We start from the raw sequence: 8,424 nt of genomic DNA on the forward strand, positions 1-8,424 counted from the left end.
TAGAATTTCCACTCAGCCAGTCTTCCCATGGTTCTAGATGATATCCATTTCGTCTTTTAGTTGTATTTTTGATGTGGTTGTGCAAGGCAGCAAGTACAAGTGTGTACCAGTGCTGCCATCTTGGTTCCTCTCTCTCCTTTTGCTTATGTGATTATTACCTCTCCACATGTTCCTTTTCTCCTTTCATCTGCTGGATCTGACCTCCATGCAACTTGTCTTTTTTCTCATGGTATCTGTCACTAATAGGCTTCTCGAGGGCAGTCATTCTCTTTTTCTGTTAGATTTTGAATTTATAATTAAATCATGTTGTTGTTTTTTAGTTCCTGAAAGTGTTCATTTTTAGTGCTGTAATTCCATTATATTTTCATTAAAATTCTCTCCTGTTTCTTCCATTAGTTCTACATCAGTAGGCATCTCCAGTTTTTGTTCTGCTGGCCATCTTTTCTTTCCAAGCCCCATAAGTGAGTTTTCACTTTTCTTGCATACTCATGCTTGTGGTTCCCTCAGCACCTGTCAGCAGGCTGGCTTGCGTATTTCTTGGGCAGCAGCAAACCAAGTGGTGAAATGCACGATGGCTTTCATTCTCATGGGCCTGAGACCTATTATCCTCCACTGAAGTACTAGGAGAAACCATTCTGTTCCCAGACTTTCAGTTGCAAGCATGAGTTCTTTTCCACCTATAAAAACTGGAAGCACTTTGCTCCACTGAAGAGCACACTTCAAGATTTTGCTGGATCAGCAAGTTTTTTTTTGCAGCAAGTAAGAGAAGTCCCTTTGGGAGGGGAACTATAGGCAGCAACTACCTTGAATAATGTGCAGGAATTTAAAGAATGAATTCAGTGCTGGCTTGAGATTTGTTCATGATTTTTATTTTCAGGTAAAGACAAATCACAGAATTATGTATTCAGCATGATTCACTTTTTGTAACCAAAAGAAGCATCTGTTTGTGTATATAAGTTCACATATGTGGGTATCAGCATGGAGGTGGGTACAGAGAAGCCTAAATGCTAAATGCCTTGGTAGGGATGGGAGAAATAGTAATAACTTTTTATCCTAATGAAATTGTTACTGTTCCTTTTTTTTTTCTATTCAGATAAAATTTTAAAGGTTGAAGGACAGACCTGAAAGGTGTGGGAATGGAAGAGTAGGATTAGTGAGAGGTTTGGTCTGAGAATGAAATAGTATTGGAATTTGATTTCAGAGGTGGAGTAGTATTGGCCTAGGGAAAAAGTGAGGAGAAGCCTGCTTGAGGTGGAGATGAGTCACTGGAGTCCAGGATGATGAGTAACTGAAAAGTCTTAGATGTTGAAACTGTCTAGGATTTGGAAGGATTTGGGGTGGAGCTGAAGAAAAAACATCCTGATTAAATGTGAAAAGATAAGTAGATGACTGCAATAAGGAATTAAGTTCTAAAAACTAACAGTGGTTTCTGATTGCATTTAGAATAAAATCCAAAGTCCTCAACGTGACCCTCAAGACTGCACGTTCTGGCCCTCACGTTCATGGCCTCCAGGCCCTGCAAACCTCCTCACCCTCATACCATTCTCTTCCTCACCCACTAGGTCCAGTTGTACTTCCTTCCTTGAAAACTGAGTTCATTCCTTCCTTCCTTTTCTCATCCTGAAATGCTCCCCGCTTCTCCCACTCTTGGCCTGACTAAATTGTACTGTTCATATACCTTCTTATTCTTTTGTAATTGGCAGTTATTTTTTGAGTGTGATTGTCTCAGTAGATTTTGATCTGTCTGAGGATTTACAGTTCTGTAGTCTGGTGCATAGCAGGCAATAATACATATTTGTTGAATGGATATATAGATGTAGGAATGGTGATATTGCCTTTAGTTCTGAGCTTCAAAGCAGGACCAGGGACTCACCTAAGAAAGGCAGGGAAATTATACAGTCTGAGAGAGTGACTGCCTTTCACTCTTGAGGGCTGCAAGGAGGCAGTTTCCTAGGTGAGGGGTTTGGTTTCCTTTCAGACAGAGGTAGAGACTGAGGAGATTCAGGGTGCACCTTATTTATAATCGGACATGTTCCAGAGGCCACAGTGGAAATGGGAGGGAGTGGGTACTGGGAGAGAGTCAGGAAGGTGGAGTGGGTTCTTGCTTCAGAGAGTTTGAGGAATCTCTTTTCTTTTCCTTCTCTAAGAATTAAATCAAATCCCATGTGTTGTCTTTTCTTTTCATGCTATGCATTGGGACAGTTGCTTAAATCCTAAGTATAAGGCAGTGGTTTTGATTTATTTAACATTACAGTTCGTTGTGGTACTTTAAGATTTAACACTTCCACAAAAGACAAATAAATATTAAAGATGAATAAATAACATTTTTTCCCTTAAAATTTAAGAGACCTTAAAATTGTGTTTAGTTTTACTTTTAAAAAATAACTCAAGTATCTTCCTTTTCTTCTTACTTTTGCATAGTTTGGGGTGGGGCTTAAAGGGAGGAAGAACTGTTAGGAACCTCTATATCTAGTTTGTTGTTATAAGATGAAGTTAATATTGACAACAATATTTTATTTAACTATAAAAATTAAACCTGTGATTAACTATCACACATTATTTGATTAGAAACATTGTAATTATATACTGTAATCACTTTTTGGCAAGCTTAAAGTTTATTTTTTGCAAGATTTTTTGTAAAGTAGATATCTTTTCCTATCATTTAAAAAAATGCTTATTATTATTATTTTTTAAAGAACTAAGTAGAAAGGGCATCAGAACCCAAGGCAGTAGGGGTGTATGTAAATAATCTTTTAAAAATAAAGATTTTATTTTAATAATTAATGATAATAAAACTTATTAATGTCACCTGAATATAATACTATCTAAAACTTTTTTATTTTTAAAAGATTTGTGTTTACTTCTACAAATAAGCACAGATAATTACCTTAAAACTTAAAAAAAAAAACTATTTCTATGCTATCAGTCTAATTTGGTTTTTATTTTGATCCGTTCTTACTTGAAAAATGATATTTTAGTCTGAACACTATCAGAACTTAAAGCATTTCAAGAAATAAGAATTTTAATTTTAAATTAGCTGACATAAAATACCAAGCATAACTCTTGGGATAATTCTTGGGAGTATAATAGACACAACGATATACTTTCTTTTTACTGCCTAACATGTAAAGAAGCTCTTACAAAGTAATAAAATATGAATGTCCATCAGATAAAAGAGCCAAAGAATAAAGAAAGACAACTCTAGAATCACTAATGCCTGATAAACATGTTTGCAACATAATCAGACTTATTATCAAGGAAATGTAAATAAAATAATATAAAAAATGTAAATAAACTAATCTCTGTTATTTTACCTATAATAATTTAAAAAAGGTAATTCCTACTTTTGAAAAGGTGGGGTAGAATAAGAATTTTCACACACTACCAGTGGGACTTATTATCCTATTATCTCTGAATATACTATAATATATTAATTATTGCTCCATTGTTGAATAGTTATGTTGTTTCCATGTTTTCTATTATGTATTTTTCTTCAATGAATATCATCATGCACAATTCCTTGTCTGCATCTAATTATTACTTTACAACAAATGCCTAGATGTGAATTATTCTACCAAATGCCATAAAAAATTTCAAGTTCTTGAAACAAAGAATTGTTGGTGCCACTGCTATAATAATTTTCAACTTAAGCATATTTCCTAAAGTAATAATTAGATGCTCGCAGGAAATACTTGTGTTATGTCACTCCATTGTTTAGCCAATGTCTGGCACCTAGAACAACAATTAAATTTTGTCAATCTACAGATCAATAACAGTTTGGTCAAGTCATCTCTCAATTGTAGTTATAATTCTAAAGTAGAAATGTGAACATACCTTGATAATTGGAAGTTCTGAAATTGTAATATAATTGTTCATAATTTTACAAATGCTGTATTTTTAATTCTTATTAATATTTAGTTGATGGCAGTTCAAGTGGTACCTGAAGCTGATGTTTGTTTTCCTACATTTCTATTTATTTGATTATCCATTTGTATTAAAATTATGTTGTTAAAAGTCAAGTTAGGTCATAGTATAAAATGAATTATTAGAGATAGATGTATAAAATATTTTAAAACTTACCTGTGAATTGCCTTTTCATTTTCTTGATTGTAATTTTTGATGACCACAGTTCTTAATTTTAATATTGTATTTGCCTGGATTCTTCCGAGAAACAGTATGTATATGGTATTGACTTACAAGATTATGGAGCCTGAGAAGTTCCATAATCTACTGTCTACCAGCTGGAGTCCTGGGGAAGCCTGTGATGGTCTTTGAAGGCCTGAGAGTCAATGGTATAGGCAGTGATGGCAAACCTATGACACACGTGTCAGAGGTGACACGCAAACTCATTTTTTTGGTTGATTTTTCTTTGTTAAATGGCATTTAAATATATAAAATAAATATCAAAAATATAAATCTTTGTTTTACTATGGTTGCAAATTCAAAAAATTTCTATATGTGACACGGCACCAGAGTTAAGTTAGGGTTTTTCAATGCTGACACGCCGAGCTCAAAAGGTTTGCCGTCACTGGATTATAGTCTGAGTCTGAGGCCTGAAAGCCAGAAGTGCTGAGAGCAGGAGAAGATTGATGTCCCAGTTCATGTGGACAGGCAGAGAGCCAGAGAATCCTCCTCCTTTCCACCTTTTTTGTTCTGTTTAAGCCTTGAGTGGATTGCCTGAAGCCCACCCACTTTGGGAGAGCAATCTGCTTTACTTAGTACATCTATTCAAATGCTAATCTTCCAGAAAGCTTCACATACACACCCAGAATTAATGTTTACTCAAATATCACAGCATATGGTGATCCAGCCAACTTAATATATAAAATTAACTATCACAAATATAGTTCAGTAGTTGCTTCCTTTATGTTGGTACCTTTTGTGTTCTATTTCAGAAATCTTTGCCTACACCAAGCTAATGAAGATGGTCTATGCTTTTTTCTAAGAAGCTTTATTGTTTTTTACCTTTCACATTTCAATCTGCAATCCACCTTCAATATATTTGGTGTATAGTTCAAACTAGGGCATATGGTTATTTCTTTTCTCTTGTGGATATACAAATTCATGTGGAAATCAAATTCATTCCCCAATGAAGGAATTTTTCATGAGTCATCTTTGTCATGAGGCAGATAGATCAAATGTCATAAATCAGATGTGTGGGTTCTTTTTGAACTCTCCATTCTGTTGCATTGTTCATTTTTTCTATCTTTGCACCAATACCATTCTGTCTCCAGGCTTTGTTCTTTAAGATCACGTTAGCCATTTTTTTTGTTCTTTTATCTCAATATAAATTTTAGATTCAGTTTGTCATTGTCCATTTAAAAAAATTAAATATTGGGGCTTTTAACTGGGATGGTGTTGAATTTATAGGTCTTTATAGATCAGTTTGGGAGAGATGACGGATGGACCAACATCTTTACTCATGAATATTGTTTAGAATTTTATTTATTTAGAATTCTTAGAAAATATTCTCTTAATAATGTTTTATAGTTTTTAATTAAGTGCCTTGAACATATTTTGTTATCCTAGGTCAGTGGTCGGCAAACTGCAGCTCAGCAAACTGCGGCTTGGCAAACGGCGGCTCGCAAGCCATATGCGGCTCTTTGGACCCTTGAGTGTGGCTCTTCCACAAAATACCGACTTCTGCGCATGGGCCACGAAGTTTCAATCGCATTGTACATGCACACCTGCACGTGGTATTTTGTGGAAGAGCCACACTCAAGGGGCCAAAGAGCTGCATGTGGTTCGTGAGCTGTAGTTTCCTGACCACTGCCCTAGGTATTCAATTTTTTTAATACTCTTTTATCAGTATTTAATTTTAAGTTTCATTTTCTGTTTGTTGCTGTGATACTGTAATAGTAGAATTAATTTTTATGTACTCATTTTGTATTCACTGTTGATGAAATCGTTTAATTCTAGTTGTTTATATGTCTTTTTGGATTTTCTATGTACATAATTATGTCATATGCAAATAAAGACACTCTTATTCTCCTTTCCAGTTTTTATACCTTTTCTTTTTCTTATTGCACTGAATAGGAAATCCCATACAATTTTAAATAGAAATAATGAGAGCAGCAATTGTTGTCTCAGGCCATTGATTTTCAGCATTTTTTCTTTTAAAGGTTCGCCGTCATTGGATTATTGCCTGCGCCTCAGGCCAGCCCTGGACAGCTGGGGGGTTAAGAAGACTGGGGGGCTCTGGAAACAGGTGCATGGCAAGGCCGGGCCCGCCTGTGGGTGGGCCCAGCCTTGCTGCATGCCTGCTGCCCCAGCTGGGCTGAGGGGACTGGGCGCCACCATCTTGTGGCTGTGGGTGGAGCCATCTTTGAGGGCGTGGCAGCAAATAACATATTCCCTCCTTATTGGCTGTGGGTGCTGCCATCTTTGAGCATGGGGCAGTCAATTAGCATATTCCCTCATTGGCTGTGGGTACCACCATCTTTGAGGGTGGAGCAATTAGCATATTCCCTCCTTATTGGCTGTGGGCACCACCATCTTTTGTGATGGCATGAGGGTCAATTAGCATATTCCCTCTTTATTAGATAAGATAATGCCCCTCTGTATCTCTACTAATATTCCTTGTTCTAAAGTCTACTTATTTCATATTAATAGAGTCATTCCAGCTTTATTTTAACTCATTATTCTATGCAATGACTTTTTTTTTTTTAAATATATTTTATTGATATTTTACAGAGAGGAAGGGAGAGGGATAGAGAGTTAGAAACATCGATGAGAGAGAAACATCGATCAGCTGCCTCCTGCACATCTCCCACTGGGGATATGCCCACAACCCAGGTACATGCCCTTGACCAGAATCGAACCTGGGACCTTTCAGTCCACAGGCCGACGCTCTATCCACTGAGCCAAACCGGTTTCGGCTATGCAATGACTTTTAATACTTGTATTTTACCTATCTATGCCTTTATATTTAAAACTAGAGGCCCGGTGCACAAAAATTTGTGCACTCGGGGGGGGGGTCCCTCAGCCCAGCCTATGCCCTCTTGCAGTCTGGGAGCCCTCCGGGCATGTCCACCTGCTGGCTTAGGCCTGCTCCCCGGGGGATCGGGCCTAAGCTGACAGAATTCCCTCTGGCATCCTGGGAGCCCTTGGGGGTTGTCCACTTGCCAGCGGGGAGCAGGCCTAAGCTGCAGTCGGACATCCTTAGTGCTGCTGAGGAGGCGGGAGAGGCTCCCGCCACCACCGCTGTGCTGGCAGCCGTCAGCCTGGCTTGTGGCTGAGCAGAGCTCCCCCTGTGGGAGCGCACTGACCACCAGGGGGCAGCTCCTGCATTGAGCGTCTGCCCCCTGGTGGTCAGTGTGTGTCATAGTGACCAGTCATTCCCAGTCTTTCTGTTGTAAGGGTCAATTTGCATATTACCCTTATATAGGATAGAGGCCTAGTGCATGGTTGGGGGCCGGCTGGTTTGCCCTGAAGGGTGTCCTGGATCAGGGTGGGGGTCCCCACTGGGGTGCCTGGCCAGCCTGGGTGAGGGGTTGATGGCCGTTTTCAGGCTGGCCATGCCCACGGCTGGAAGCAGGTATCTGGGATTTATTTAACTTTTGTAATTGAAACTTTGTAGCCTTGGTCTGGCTAGAAGCTTTCTGGCAACCCAGCACTTCCTTGAGTGGAGGCCAGCCCACTAGAAGCAGGTATCTGGGATTTATTTATCTTCTATAATTGAAACTTTGTAGCCTTGAGTGGAGCTCAGGGCTGGCCAGGGCAGGCGGGAAGCTTGGCTTCCTTCATCGCCGGGGGCAACCCAAGCCTCCTGCTCGCTCCAGCTCCATGGCTGCCACCATCTTTGTAACAGAGTGAGGGTTAATTTGCATATTACTCTTTTATTATATAGGATAATTTTTTTGTAGAAACAAATCTGACAATTTTTGTTTGTTTTTAATCCTCACCCAAGGGTATTTTTCCATTGATTTTTAGAGAGAGTGGAAGAGGGAGGGAAAGATAGAAACATCAATGTGAGAGAAACACATTGTTGGTTGTCTCCTGCACGCACCCCAACCAGGGCCTGACCAGGGAGGAGCCTGCAACCAAGGTATATGCCCTTGACTGGAATCGAACCTGGGATCCTTCAGTCTGCAGGCTAATGATCCATCCATTGAGCCAAACCAGCTAGGGCAATCTCTGCTTTTTATTCGGGTGTTGAGACCATTTACATTTAATGTAATTAATAAAATGGTTGAATTGAAATCTACCATTTTGCTAATTGTTCTCTAATATTCCCATTTGTTACTTTATTTTCCATTTTACCTCTGTTCCTGCCTATTTTTGATTAATTAAATATTTAATTTTTATCTCCATTATTGGCTTATTATGTTTTCCTTTGATTTTTATTTTTTAGTGACTTCTCTGGAGTTTAAAATATACATATTTAGTCATCATACCCTACCTTCAAGTAATAGCACACCACCT

The 8,424-nt window shown here is 38.4% G+C and overlaps 1 long non-coding RNA gene across 1 annotated transcript; it reads left to right on the forward strand.

Moving 5' to 3' along the window:
• The first annotated feature begins 4,661 nt into the window (after positions 1 to 4,661).
• Positions 4,662 to 5,996, forward strand: LOC308514929. Its single transcript, XR_013995628.1, has 2 exons — positions 4,662 to 5,519; positions 5,759 to 5,996. It is a non-coding gene; the product is annotated as an uncharacterized lncRNA (long non-coding RNA).
• The last annotated feature ends 2,428 nt before the right edge of the window (positions 5,997 to 8,424 follow it).

The sequence above is a fragment of the Myotis nattereri genome (genome assembly GCF_964212035.1).
Source record: "Myotis nattereri genome assembly, chromosome: 3".
NCBI classification, from domain to species: domain Eukaryota; kingdom Metazoa; phylum Chordata; class Mammalia; order Chiroptera; family Vespertilionidae; genus Myotis; species Myotis nattereri.